The sequence below is a fragment of the Choloepus didactylus genome, chromosome 17, assembly GCF_015220235.1.
Source record: "Choloepus didactylus isolate mChoDid1 chromosome 17, mChoDid1.pri, whole genome shotgun sequence".
NCBI classification, from domain to species: Eukaryota; Metazoa; Chordata; class Mammalia; order Pilosa; family Megalonychidae; genus Choloepus; species Choloepus didactylus.
In genome coordinates, this window is record NC_051323.1 from 29,105,958 (window position 1) to 29,119,384 (window position 13,427).

Genomic DNA, 13,427 nt, shown 5'->3' on the forward strand with positions numbered 1-13,427 from the left:
AGAAAACTACAAATCACTGCTAAAAGAAATTCAAGAAGACCTAAATAAATGGAAGGATATTCCATGTTCATGGATTTGAAGACTAAATATCATTAAAATATCAATACTACCCAAAGCAATTTATAGATTCAATGTAATCCCAATCAATATTCCAACATCCTTCTTTGTAGAAATGGAAAAGCCAATCACCAAATTTATAGGAAAGGGTGCATGGCTCCAAATAGCTAACGCCATCTTGAAAAAGAAGAATGAAGTTGGAGGACTCACACTTCCTGATATGAAAACTTATTATAAAGCTTTAGTCACAGAAACAGCATGGTGCTGGCACAGGACAGATATATATAGACCATAGAGTAAATTGGGAAGTCAGCAATTAACCCTCACACTTATTGCCAACTGATTTTTGACAAATGGGCAAGACCAGTCAATTGGGAAAGAACATCTCTTCAATAAATGATGCAGGAAAAACTGAATCTATATTTGGAAAAACAAACAAACAAACAAACAAACAAACCAATCAAAACAAAAACGGGATGATCCATACCTTACATCTTATACAAAAATCAACTCAAAATGGACAAAAGATCTAATACATAAGCTAGAACTATCAAGCACATAGAAAAATAACATAGGGAAGCATCTTCAAAATCTTGTGTTAGACTTTATACCTAAAGCACAAGCAACTAAAGAAAAAAGAGACAAAATGGGGCCTCATCAAAATTAAAAATGTTTGTTCCTCAAAGGATTTTATCATGAAAGTAAAGACAATCTACAGAATTAGAGAAAAATTTCTGAAACCACAAATGTGATAAAGTTTTTATATCCAGAATATATAAATAAATCTTTCAACTTAATAACAAAAAGACACACAACCCAATTAAAAAATGGTAAACAACTTGAATAGACATTTCTCTAAAGAAAACACACAAATGGCCAGAAAGCACATGAAAAGATGCTCAACATCATTAGACATCAAGGAAGTATAAATCAAAACCACAATGAGAATACATTTCTACCATTAGAGCGGCTGCTATTAAAAAAAGAACAGAAAATAACACGTGGAAAGAGAGGATGCAGAGAAATAAGAATACTCATTCATTACTGATGTTTTAGTAACAGTAAAATGATGCAGTGGAAGACAGTTTGGTGGTTCCTCAGAAAGCTAAGTATAAAACTACCATATGACCTGGCAATTCCACTACTCCCTATATAAAAAGAATTGAAAGCAGGGACTTGAACAGATATTTTCGCACTCATGTCCATAGTGGCATTATGTAAAATTGCCAAAAGATATAAGCCACTGAACTGTCCTTCAACTGATAAATGGAGAAATAAAATATGGTCTATACATACAATGAAATATTATTCAGCCGTAAAAAGGAATGAAGCCCTGATATATGCAACAACATGGATGAACCTTGAAGACATCATATTGAGTGAAATAAGCCAGACACAGAAGGGCAAATAGTGTATGATCTCAATAATATGATCTACTTATAATAAGCAAACTCACAGAGTCAGAATCTAGAATACAGATTACCAGGGGACGGGGTAGGGATAGGGAATGGGAAGTTACGACTTGATATATACAGAGTTCCTATTTGGAATGATGGAAATGTTTTGGTAATGGATGGTAGTGAAGGTAACACAACACTGTGAAAGTAATTAGCAGCACTGAAATAGATATAAGAATGTGATTAAAAAGGGAGATGTTAGATTTTATACATAGTAACAGAATAAACTTTTTAAAAAATCCATGGAACTGCACTACATAAAGTGAACCCTAGTTTAAACCATGGACTTTAATTAATATTACAATTATAAAAATGTGCTACTATCAATTGTAAGAAATGTTCCACAAAACGCAAAGTGTTAACAATAGGGTAGTATATGACAATCCTGTATTTCATGCATGTTTTTTTGTAAATGCACAACTTCTGTAATAAAGAAAAACATAAACATAAAATAAACTCTATGAGATAGGAAGGGCTTTAAATGATAAAATTTAAGTAAATTATGCTACTTAGTAACAGAAATATAAATATGATTTTAAGTATTAGTAATAAATATACTAAGAGTTCTATGGCAAAGTTAAAAGTCAAGTCTAGCCCCTCAAATGTCTGATGAAGAGCAATAGTGAGTAAGTGAGTTGATCACATGTATTCTGGAAAAAATTTAACAACATAACCACCTGAAAAACAGCAAGTGTTGTAATAACATTTCCACCATTTCAAATATTTAACAACACTCCTATTAGGATGCACATAACATAATTATAACACTTCTGTATAGACAGTGAAGGTGTCAGCTAGTTAAAGTTCAACTCCAGCGGCAGTCAGTAGTCCTAATTCAGAAGCCACATGCAGGGAGCACTGTATCAGAGACAGCCACACCCCAGAGGTAACAATCATAAGCACTTCTTTTATCCACAACTTGATCATATTTTGAGATACTGCTAATTAGCATAGTGAATATCAGAAATGTTATTTATAGGTAAAATGTATAGCCTCTTGATTAACACGATAATGTTAAAATGGGCTTTTATTTTTAAAATTAAAACATGGAGAAACTGTGACTTAGATAAAAATACCTTACAGTGTTCTCTATCCTTGCTTAAACAGGGTATAAAAACCCAGCTAGGTCTACAGCATCTCTTAGAAATGCTACCTGCGGTTGACCCCTTAACAGCCCTAAATCTAAGCTTTCATGGTTTGGGTGCATTTCTGGTTGCCAGATGCTGAACAAAGGACAAATTAATACTGTCTTGTGAATGCTGCACATCTAGACTCTATTGAACCCTTCATGTAAGGTGATGGTTGGAATTCCTAAAATGAAAGAGAGATGGAAGCTTCCCTCATGGATCTTACAGAACAACTGTTAAGAAATTGCTTTGTGCCTGCATGCTAATAAATGTTTGACTAAAAAGTATCTCTATGTGGCAGAATGTAGTCATTGCATTATAAGCTGCTAGTAAGGGTGGAGAAATACCTTCAAAGTTTTCAGTGGCCACCATTATCTACCCTCTTAAAAAATGCCCAAGATTTGTACATGATCAGCCTAATTTAGGTCACTTCACAACAACTACAATCAGATTTTTTTTCATTGATACAGTTTAGACAGTCTCCAGACAACTGTCAACTACAAAACATAATTCTATGGTTTTCAAAATTTCTTAACCAGCAAATCTTGGGATACAGCTCCAAATTTTTATAGCCTATATAGCTAAAAACCTGTACCCTCACATAATAAAGAAACACTTCCTGATACTAACATTCTTTAAAGGGTCATTATAGAGCCCGTGTTACAAATAACATTTAAGAAAAAAAGAAAAGTTGGGTTATTCTCTGCCAGAGACATACTGAACAACTTTAAATCATGTGGTACATGAGACTTTTCAGGGACATCAGAATTTATGAGGACAATCTAGGTTAAAGTATCACATGTACAGCTTCAAAGTGTAAGCAGCACAAGTGCTATCACTACAAGGGACATTTAGTTTGTGCAAAGAAGCAGAGAATAGGTGAAAGACCCAATTATGGGCTGCAGATGACTGGTATAAGAACTACTGAATACTTGAATTTGTCCAAGCTACAGATAGCACATTTTCTTCTTCATGTTTAAACAGCACTCTGCATTTTACCACATGAGTACTGCTAATATGGTGAATAGAATGTCTGAATTCGAATGAGGTGGTTTCTAAAGGAGACATGGTGGACACACAGAGCTCTTCATCTCCTCCTCCAGGTGGCTATATTAGCAACTTCTATGGCCACCTCCAAACTTACCTGAAGGGCTATGTATAAAATACTATTGTTAGAACACTCACTTCTTTCTTGTACTTTCAGATTCTGGTAACACAGAATGCAGTAAATTAAGTGTTTTTTAAAAAGTTATTTTCTCTCTACAGGTAACTAAAAGAGTATGAAAATTGAGGTAAAGGAACTTTCCAGGTCCTCAAACTGATGCCCCAACATCATAGCTTCCAGTATAATTAAATACTTAAATAAATATTTTGTAGTGTTGAGCTTGCTTCAGGGTAAGGTATAGGATCTTCCTTCTTTAGATTAAAAAAATTATATAGATAATTACCATAGCTTTCTATGATGTTTTAGGTACAGCCCTGCCTAGGAGCAGAAGGCTAAGCAGGTGATTTCTTAAAGTACTTTTCAGCTCCAGGGTGATAAAAATCTTAAACTTTCTGAAGTTGAAAAACCATAACTAATTATTAAAATTTAAAACTGAACAATCATATTCAGTTAAGGTATAAATCTCTAAAATACAGTACAAAAATAAAAAGAGGTAAGATAAAGATTAACATTTTCAGCTAAAAATCAGCAAATATTGTTAAAATGATCAACACTTCAAATTACTCCCATTTCAAATAAAGAATTTAGCTGATTACAGGGAACTTTTTCAATAAGAAATCATGGATAACACATGGTTTGTGTGGTAAATCTACTATACAGCTCTCTGTAAGAACTGTATAATCTCATCAACCCTAATCACATGCAGAATTATTTTCTCTAGAGCATTTAATACGAAACCTTGAAGAGGTCACCAGAGAGATCATGTGACAACATACCTTGTGGGACCTTTTCCTGTAGTGGAAATGGCTAAACATTTCCTACATCATCGATTTCTATAACACCAGTTCCTGCTTAAGTCAGATAAATAACACAACTAACAATAATGATGATTTACATGTGTCAGACACTGTTTTAAGCATGTGTTAACTCACAACACTCTTATCAAATAGGCCCTGTTATTATCCCCATTTTATAGCTAAGTAAATTGAGGTACAGAAAAGTTCATTGCCTTTCCCTGGATCACACAGCTAGGAAGTGTTCAGAGCCCTCACTCTTCACCACCCCCACTGCCTCTGAAGAGAAAAAGACAACTGACCGTACCTGGAAGTTCGCAGAGAAAAAAGAGCTGAGATTTTCACAATATGTTGTTCAATAAGGCAAAAATTAACTTTCAATTCCACTTATGTCTCCTGCTCTATTTCCACATATTCCAGACACCCCTTGTAGAAAAACTGATCTATATTTGATCCAACACAACTTAGAATGTTTATGAGTATTGTTATCACCTGTTTAGTGAACTACTTTGAGATAATTATTTATTTGATCTTTATTAATGTCTGTTAAATAGGTGAGGCTGATGTTGTTATCTCTGTTTAAGATAAGAAAGGAAACTTAGGCCCAGAAAGTTAACAAGTTGCTTTAAGTTTATCAGACACATCTATAAGAGTTTGACATGGTACCTACTTCCTATCACCTTTTCTGCTACTGTTTTCATCTGGCATTTGCAGTTTTTTGTTTTGTTTTGTTTTGTTTTTGAGGTAGATGTAAGCCAAAGAGTTCATGGCTGGGTATCTTCCATCCACTATTAGGTAAAAGGGGTTTGCCTCTCAAGCAAAAGTAAGTGAAATGAACATGTGCCTTCATGAAATGAACATGCGCCTTTACACACTACAGCAGCCCGCCTGGTAAACATATTTTTGTTTATTCATTAACATAGTAGCAAAGGAAAGTACCCTAAAAGGTAGCATCTTTGAAAACTAAGACCTCAAAGAGATTTTTATTTGGAGTACATTATCTACAAAGGGTTATTTCAGGTTAACTATTGATAAAAATTCCAATCTACTTCCTTTGCTTTTATGCAATTATTACCATGCTATGGAAACAGCTTTCTGTCAATAAAATGGTGCCCAGGGAGCTGGGATGTATCTAGTATGGCAACCAATACGCTGTTGGTGCTCAAATTACAATACAGGCAACAAAACTACTACCAGGTTACTGCATGCAAAGTGACCTGATATAAAGCCATGCATAACTAAGAACAGAAGAACTGTAAGCAGTATTTCAGTCCTTTTAAAAACACAGAAATTTGTATATAATGTCCACATTTTTATATTTTGGCAGTCAGAAAATGTTCATTGCATAGGACAAAAAAAAAAAAGAAAACTATTTACTCATGTGTTCTTAAATGCTTGTCTACTTTTAAGGAGAGAATAAGATCCTTTCACGGGGCTCAAAAGCTTCATGGGAACTAGGGGTGATAAAACCAGTGCACCTCTCTTCATAATGTTTAAAAAAGCGTATGTGTATATATGTGTGCGTTTCTAGAAAAGAGGTGCAGGGAATGGGGGGAACTTAGAAGACAAAGGAAAAGATCTGCCTCTGCTTATTTTTAGAAATTAGGAAAAAGTCAGAAGCCATGGAAAGAGGTGTTCAACAAAGATAAAAATTTGAACTTAACTAAACCCATAACAAACATCACACAATCCATGGGCTTTATCTACAGGGTTTTGAGAGGATGCAGTAACATGAAATATGTGAAAGTGCTTTGTAAATGGTTTATGCTATACAATTCAAAGTGTCAAATGGCACTGAAACTTTACATAAACCATGATTCAAAAAATATTTTAAGTATTATTTTGGAAAAAAGACAACCAAAATTTTTACATTCTATTTCATTTATACTTAAAAACTATCAGTGTGTATGGGTAAAGGAAGAAAAGCTAAGCACAAAACATTATGCTGCTCTTATTGTGTATTAAAAGTTGGCATGTGTGTTTCTGTAGATGTACATAAGAAACCTAACAGTAAGTTCTCTGGGGAAAAGAAAATTACTTTTCACTCTTTTGTACAAAGTTGAAAAATAAACCTTTGGCCATCTATTAGTTTTTCAATTAAAAATTAATGTTAAAACCTAACAAGGAAATGAAAAAAATGTGGAAATCATTCACTTTCCTGTTTTACTATTGAAAGCTTAGTAAAATTCAAGGCATAATTTCAAGAAAAAATTCAAGAAAATTTTTTGAAAAGACAATGCTATGTTATATCAGGCTACACACACACACACACACACACACACACACACACATAAATATCATTATTAGGGAAGTTGTGGGTCTACAGAACGATCATGTATAAAATACAGGATTCCCACATACCACCCTACTGTTAATACTTTGCATTGGTGTGGAGCATTTGCTACAACTGATGAAAGTACATTTTTATAATTGTACTATTAACTATAGTCCATGCTACAAAAGAGTTCTCTGTTTGTGTAATGCAGTTTCATAGATTTTTTTTTTAATTTTAATTCTGTTACCATATATACAACCTGACATTTCTCCTTTTAACCACATTCATATTAAAAGTTCAGTGCTGTTAATTATGTTCACAATATTATTCTACCATCACCACCATCCATTACCAAAACACTTATTTCCATATTTCCAAATAGGAACCCTGTACATTTTAAGCCTTAATTTCCCATTCCCTATCCCCACCAACCTTAGTAACCTATATTCCAGATTCTGACTCCATGGGTTTGCTTATTATGATTTCATATAAAAATACGTAATGTGTCATGAATTTGTGTGTTATCCATGCATGGGGGCCATGCTAATCTTCTCTGCAATGTTCCAATTTTAGTACATGTGCTGCTGAAGGAAGCACATAATACATACATTTTTTTTAATTTTTCATATATATTTAATGAAAAAGAAATTTAACATTTATTTATTTTTCAGTTCCCCCAAATTCCACAGTCCCTACATAGAACTGGATGCAGCTTTTCAGTTCATAGTAATGGCATGCGTAGCTTCAGTGTGAGAATTCAAATTTCATGTTCGTTTGCAGGACTATTACTGCCTTATGCATTTTTAAAAAAACTTCATATTTCTGAGACATTAAGTAAGTCTATGCTTTAAAATTTCTTGAGATAATACTTATTTGACTGTTTTAGAAGTAGTTCACTTGCCTTATTTTCAAAGGAAATTCCCTATACATGAAAAATGTGGGGAAAGGAAAGGTTCTATGGTCATGACATTTCAATAACAAAAACTCTGTATTTTAAGATAGGTTTGATCAGTTCCTTATTGTTTAAAATGTTAATAGTATAATGATAGCCTAAAGACATGGAAGCATAGGAAATAAATTTATCATTTAAAATCAAGAATTATAGTTATTCCTTCAGAAAATAACACAATGCTATGAAAAATGTACTTTAAAAAAGTCTTTCTATTGTAGTAACATATATATAACTCCAAATTTCCCATATTAATCTCTTTTCAATATACAATTCACTGGTATTAATTATAATATTAGTTGATAAAGAAAAACTAAAAAAAAGTTACCAATATGTTGTATTATATATTCTGCAAAGGGAAAAAAACTCAACTAGTATAGGAACTAAATCAGGAAATAAAACAGAAACATCTTTATTTTTGACTCGTGATTAGGCAGAATAACAGTAAATCCTACTACTATACTAAGAAAGGATAAGTCAGATCCTCAGAGTACAGTTAGGCTACCTAAAAAGGCAAAGCATTTTTGGGTCCTGGAATGCCTTTCCATCTGTAGCTTTAATGACAACTAAAAAATCCAATTCAATGATAACTTAGTAGACTTGATCCACAGCCTAATATCCCTACTTGAAGGTAGGATTTCTGACTTAACTATTGAGTAGAGATTTCGTAGAATTAACAGAAAGTAACAAAGATAATTCAAATAATGCTGGAAAGGGAGATTTATGCAGGGTCACACAGTTTCATGCATATTTCTAGGCAGAGTCCCAAACAAGCTGTTTAAAATGAACTAAAATCAGTACAGGAATCTCTAGAAGGAATTGATGTATTCTAGTAAAAGTAAAGTCCTAAAATTAAATACTGAGCTCCATTTTTATCATGATTACCATTTTAAATTGGAATTATCTCCTAGGAAAAATGTAGGGGAGGGCTGAATTATGTTGAAGTGGTTTGTCGGTTAAAAAAACAGTAGAAAGGACCAGCTGAGAAGCATTAAGGGGCAGATGGGCAGTAAAGACTGATATTACAGAATTTATTATTTCTCTTTACTTAAGAGTCCTTTGAGAAGAATGTTAAAATCACAGGGCATAAAATCAAGTAAAATTTATACCAAGTCTGCTCTTTCAGTTTTTTAAGACCAAAATCTTTATGCCAGGCTACTACCATATATTAGGGAAGGGTAAGGAAGCTAGGTTTTATCAAGGCCCATTGACCTACAGTGGAAAAATCAAAGGAAAAGAAAAAAAAAGTATTACTTAGGTTTATACAGACATTTTTGAAATGAATTCTGTGCAGGTTAAAAAGGAAAAATATAGAATTTCCCTAATCTGAATCTATGGTTTATTCAAACTTTAATAACAAAAAAAGAGGCAAAGAATAGATTTTAACAAGAACAAAAAAGCAAAACAGAAATCAGAGAGCAGGTGTAGAGGGTGAGGATGGGCTTGAAGGTGAGGCCGGTTTTGGAGGTGGTGGGAACAATGGCAAGCACAACAACAGAATTGTCCTGATCCCTTGAGGAACTTTATCACAAAGGAGGTGGCCTGAGGGATTTAGCAGAGAATATCTATTTGAACTTCTGAACTGCTGTCAGCCAGGCATGTGCAATCTGAATTGGAGATTCAATGTGTTATCTAAACTTGATAAATCATGAAACAGAGTACAAGCATATTATATAGAACCAGAACCATCACAGGAAGTACCAGAAGAATGAGAATCTGAAGCAGTTAAAAGAGGCTGCCTCAGCTGCTATGGAAGACAGTTTGGCAGCTCCTCAGAAAGTTAAGTATAGAATTACCATATGACCTGGCAATCCCACTTCTAGGTATATACTCAAAAGAACTGAAAGCAGGGGCTTGAACAGATATTTGCACACCAATGTTCAAAGCAGCATTACTCACAATTGCCTAAAGATGGAAGAAACCCAAGTGTCAACCGACAGACAAAAGGATAAACAAATTGTGGTATAAACACCATAGAGTATTATTCAGCCATAAAAAGGCATGAAGTTCTGATATATGCGACAACATGGATGCAACTTGAAGACATCACGTTGAGTGAAATAAGCCAGATACAAAAGGATAAATACTTTATTCTCTCATTGGTATTAAATAATTAAAATAACCAAATTCAGCGTCAGAAGCCAGAGTACAGGTAGCCAGGTGCCAGGGTGGGGGTAAGAAATGAAGTTAATGCTTAATTGGTACTGAATTTCTGTTTGGGGTGATGGAAAACTTTTGGTTATGGATGGTGCTGATGGTAGCACAACATTGTGAAAGTAATTAACACCATTGAATTATATATTCATCAAATGTGGTTAAAACGGGAATTTTTAGGTTGTATATGTTACTAGAATAAAAGTTACAAAAAAAATCCCATAGGGATGTATAACACAAACAGTGAGCCCTAATGTGAACTATGGACTACAGTTAACAGTATAATTATAGTAATCTTCATCAATTGTAACAAAAATACCACACTAATGAAAAGTGCTACTAATGCGGGGGTATATGGGAATTCTATATTTTCTGCATGATTTTTCTAAAAACCTACAACTTCTCAAATAAAAAAATTATTTAAAAAAGCATGTATATATCTCTTGTCTCTCTCCCTAGCTCAGCCTCTTTTTGTTCCTGTTTTTATCCTAGGGTATAAGTGTCTATCTTCATCTCTCCCCTGTTTTTTCACATGACTATCTTCATTTCCATCCACTTCTCTTCCTTCTCTCCCTTAGGGACTATAATATGGAACTAAAGTCCTCAATTTTATAGTCCTTGATTGGAACATTTTCTATTTTTTCCTTAAAGATGCCTTGGCTTTTTCAATGTGCTTCAGTATTGTTTAAAACTTTAAGATTTCACAATCAATAAAATTGTCTCAGAATCTTTAAAATAAAAGTATGTATATAAAAAGGCTGCCTCAAGGAGAGGGGTAGAGGTGGGAAAGGAAGCGGCAGAAGAATGCTGATTTCCATTAAAAGTTCTCTCATAATGTTTGATTTGTCATCATGTGCCTGCATTGATAAAAATAAAAACATAACTTTTAAACTCATAAATTACAAGGGCCTGATCTGTGCTGAACTTCCTTTTCCTTCTTTCCTTCCCTCCCTCTCTCCCTTCCTCCTCCCTCTTTCCTTCCTACCTCCCTTCCTTCCTTCCTTCTAATAATTCCATCAAAAGGTTCTGGAAAAAGCAGATTTGATTTTTTTTTCTGTGTATACATACACACTGGTTATGGATGATTAGCAAAGCATTCATTCTTTTTGCTTTGGCTGAGAATTTACTTGTGTTAGTATTAAAGAAAGATTTCACTTTATATAGAGGAGATATCAAGAGTTGCTTATTTAAATATATATATGGTAAAAGAAAGGGTTTATACATGTTTTAGGCTAACAAAAAATAAAAGTGTTTAAGTAGGTTCTACTTAAACCGCAGTTTATCCAATTTAGAAATTAGGAAAAATGCTATGTGCCTTTTCTCTCTATCCAAAAACAGGCTTTGCAAACTTATCTATTTAGTATTTTCATTTCCGTTGTGTGGTAAAAAGTGTTTTTAAAGAAGATTTGACACTAAATATGGCAGAATCGATCATGATTATTTTATTTAATTTTTAAATATGCAGAGATAACCATTTAAAAATATATGTTTATTTAAACACAGAGTTAAAAAGAGCTATATTGCAAAAACACAGTTCCCCAAGTTCAGGGTATCTGGAAATAAGTACACAAATTTAGCCTAGCATACAGTCACTAAAAGCATCTTTTTTTTCAGATGTACAATGTTTAAAAGACAATATTCAATTGAAAGAAAGGTTTAATTAAAAGGTAACACACATGAAGAATCAGTGAAAAATGCAAAATGCTATCTATCCTGTCTTTTAATAATTTTTATAAAATCAATTTTCTAAATAAAACTGCTTTATCCAGCTAATGAGAAACACTAGTCACTGCAATTTAATTCCTTGCAACACCTGTTTAATTTAAAAGACAAAGCAGTCAAAACCAGTAATATGCTTTAAACCATACTGTGACTGACTTTTGAGTGGATTTTCAAGAATCAGTTCCATCAATAAAGGGCAGGGCTTGGGGTGAAGTAAAATAAAGGAAGGTAGGAAAAAAAACAATGCTATGAATTATTTAGAAAGCAGCCATTAAGGAACAGAGAAGGCTAGAACTGAAGTCAAGTTCTCAGATTTCCATTGTATTCCAGGTAATAATGATAGTAACTTATAAAGAAAGAACAGAATAGACAGAGGGAAATTGGATGTGAGGCAAGGTTAAGAAATACCAGTGGCATATGACACAGGTCTTTCTAGGACCACTTGATTTATAGTAAACAAGACTTTAAATCCAGGGCTTAACCTCACAGACAGATCCTCTGACATAAACATAGATTCCTTTTCCTCTATTTTCCCTCTTTCCTAACACGTAAGATAACTACTATCTCTTCCAAGTGGAGCTCATTTTTCTTTTACACTGGAGAATAAAGAAAACAGTCTTTTCTATCTCTCCCTTCTTTCTTTAGTAGATCATATACAGCACAGAGCCATTATTTACAAATAAGTATTGCTACCAGTTTAGACTTTTCATTTTCAGTCTCCTGAAAGGTAATAAGACCTTTCTACCAAATTAAATTGAGCCATCTCAGGTGGCTCCCTTCAATTTTATTTCATTTTTACCACACACACACTCTACTCATCACTTTCATTTTATACGTTCTACTTGTTGACATGTATCTTTTGAAATCTACTTCTAAAATCAACTCTGAACCTAGTCACAAAAACTGTCCTTGAATCAACAAGGTCATCCCAAAAGCCTAAGCGACTGATGGGTTTTGTACAATGATCTGAAGCCCTATAGATTTTCACTGGGTCAAACTCACTGGGGTAAATTCCAAAGCGAGAGTCACTGCAGCGAGAACAGAAAGTCCCCTCATTGCTCACACCTGGAAGCAGTTCTGTGCGTGGCTGAAAAGAACTCAATCATTTGAAAACGTTTAGTTAATAAACACACTGCTTTTACATACTTATACAAAAGCATCAATTCTAACAGCACTTCTATAAAAGTCTGAAAATAACACAGGGATAATGCACATTTTAAAATAAATATACTAATGCTAATTATGAACTTAATCGACTCTAAATGCAAAGAGCAGCAACCTAAAAATATAACATGCGTATGTTTAAAACAAGAAAAGAATGATGGTAAACTAAAATCGATGTATTAATATGATGGGGTTATAAATAACTTTTCCTTTTGAATATTTAATTTTAATTTAATTTATTATTTCCAAATTTCCATTATGTTGGTTGTATAATAAGATTTTTTTAAGATCCATTAAGTTCTAATAAAAGTCTAAAAAACACAAAAGTTGTACATATCAATTTTATTTGCACATTATACCCAGCACATCTGATTTACAGAATCTATGACAACACATAGCCTCTTCAGATATGAAACTAAGAACACTGTGGGCAACAGGTCTTAAATGTCTCACTCCAAATTTACTGAGAATGAAGTCAATTGGGCACCCACTTACCCATTTATTGGGAATTTATAAGTGCACAGCACCTTGCTGGGTACTATGAGTTTACAAAAATATATATA

At 33.5% G+C, this 13,427-nt stretch overlaps 1 protein-coding gene and 1 non-coding gene across 7 annotated transcripts in view; both read right to left on the minus strand.

Annotated features, from left to right (window-relative positions):
* EHBP1 (EH domain binding protein 1) overlaps positions 1-13,427 on the minus strand; it is an 870,491-nt gene that overhangs the window by 259,540 nt on the left and 597,524 nt on the right. The gene's annotated exons all lie outside the window — the stretch shown is intronic.
* Positions 7,366-7,472, minus strand: LOC119513007. Its single transcript, XR_005212516.1, has one exon. It is a non-coding gene; the product is annotated as a U6 spliceosomal RNA (small nuclear RNA).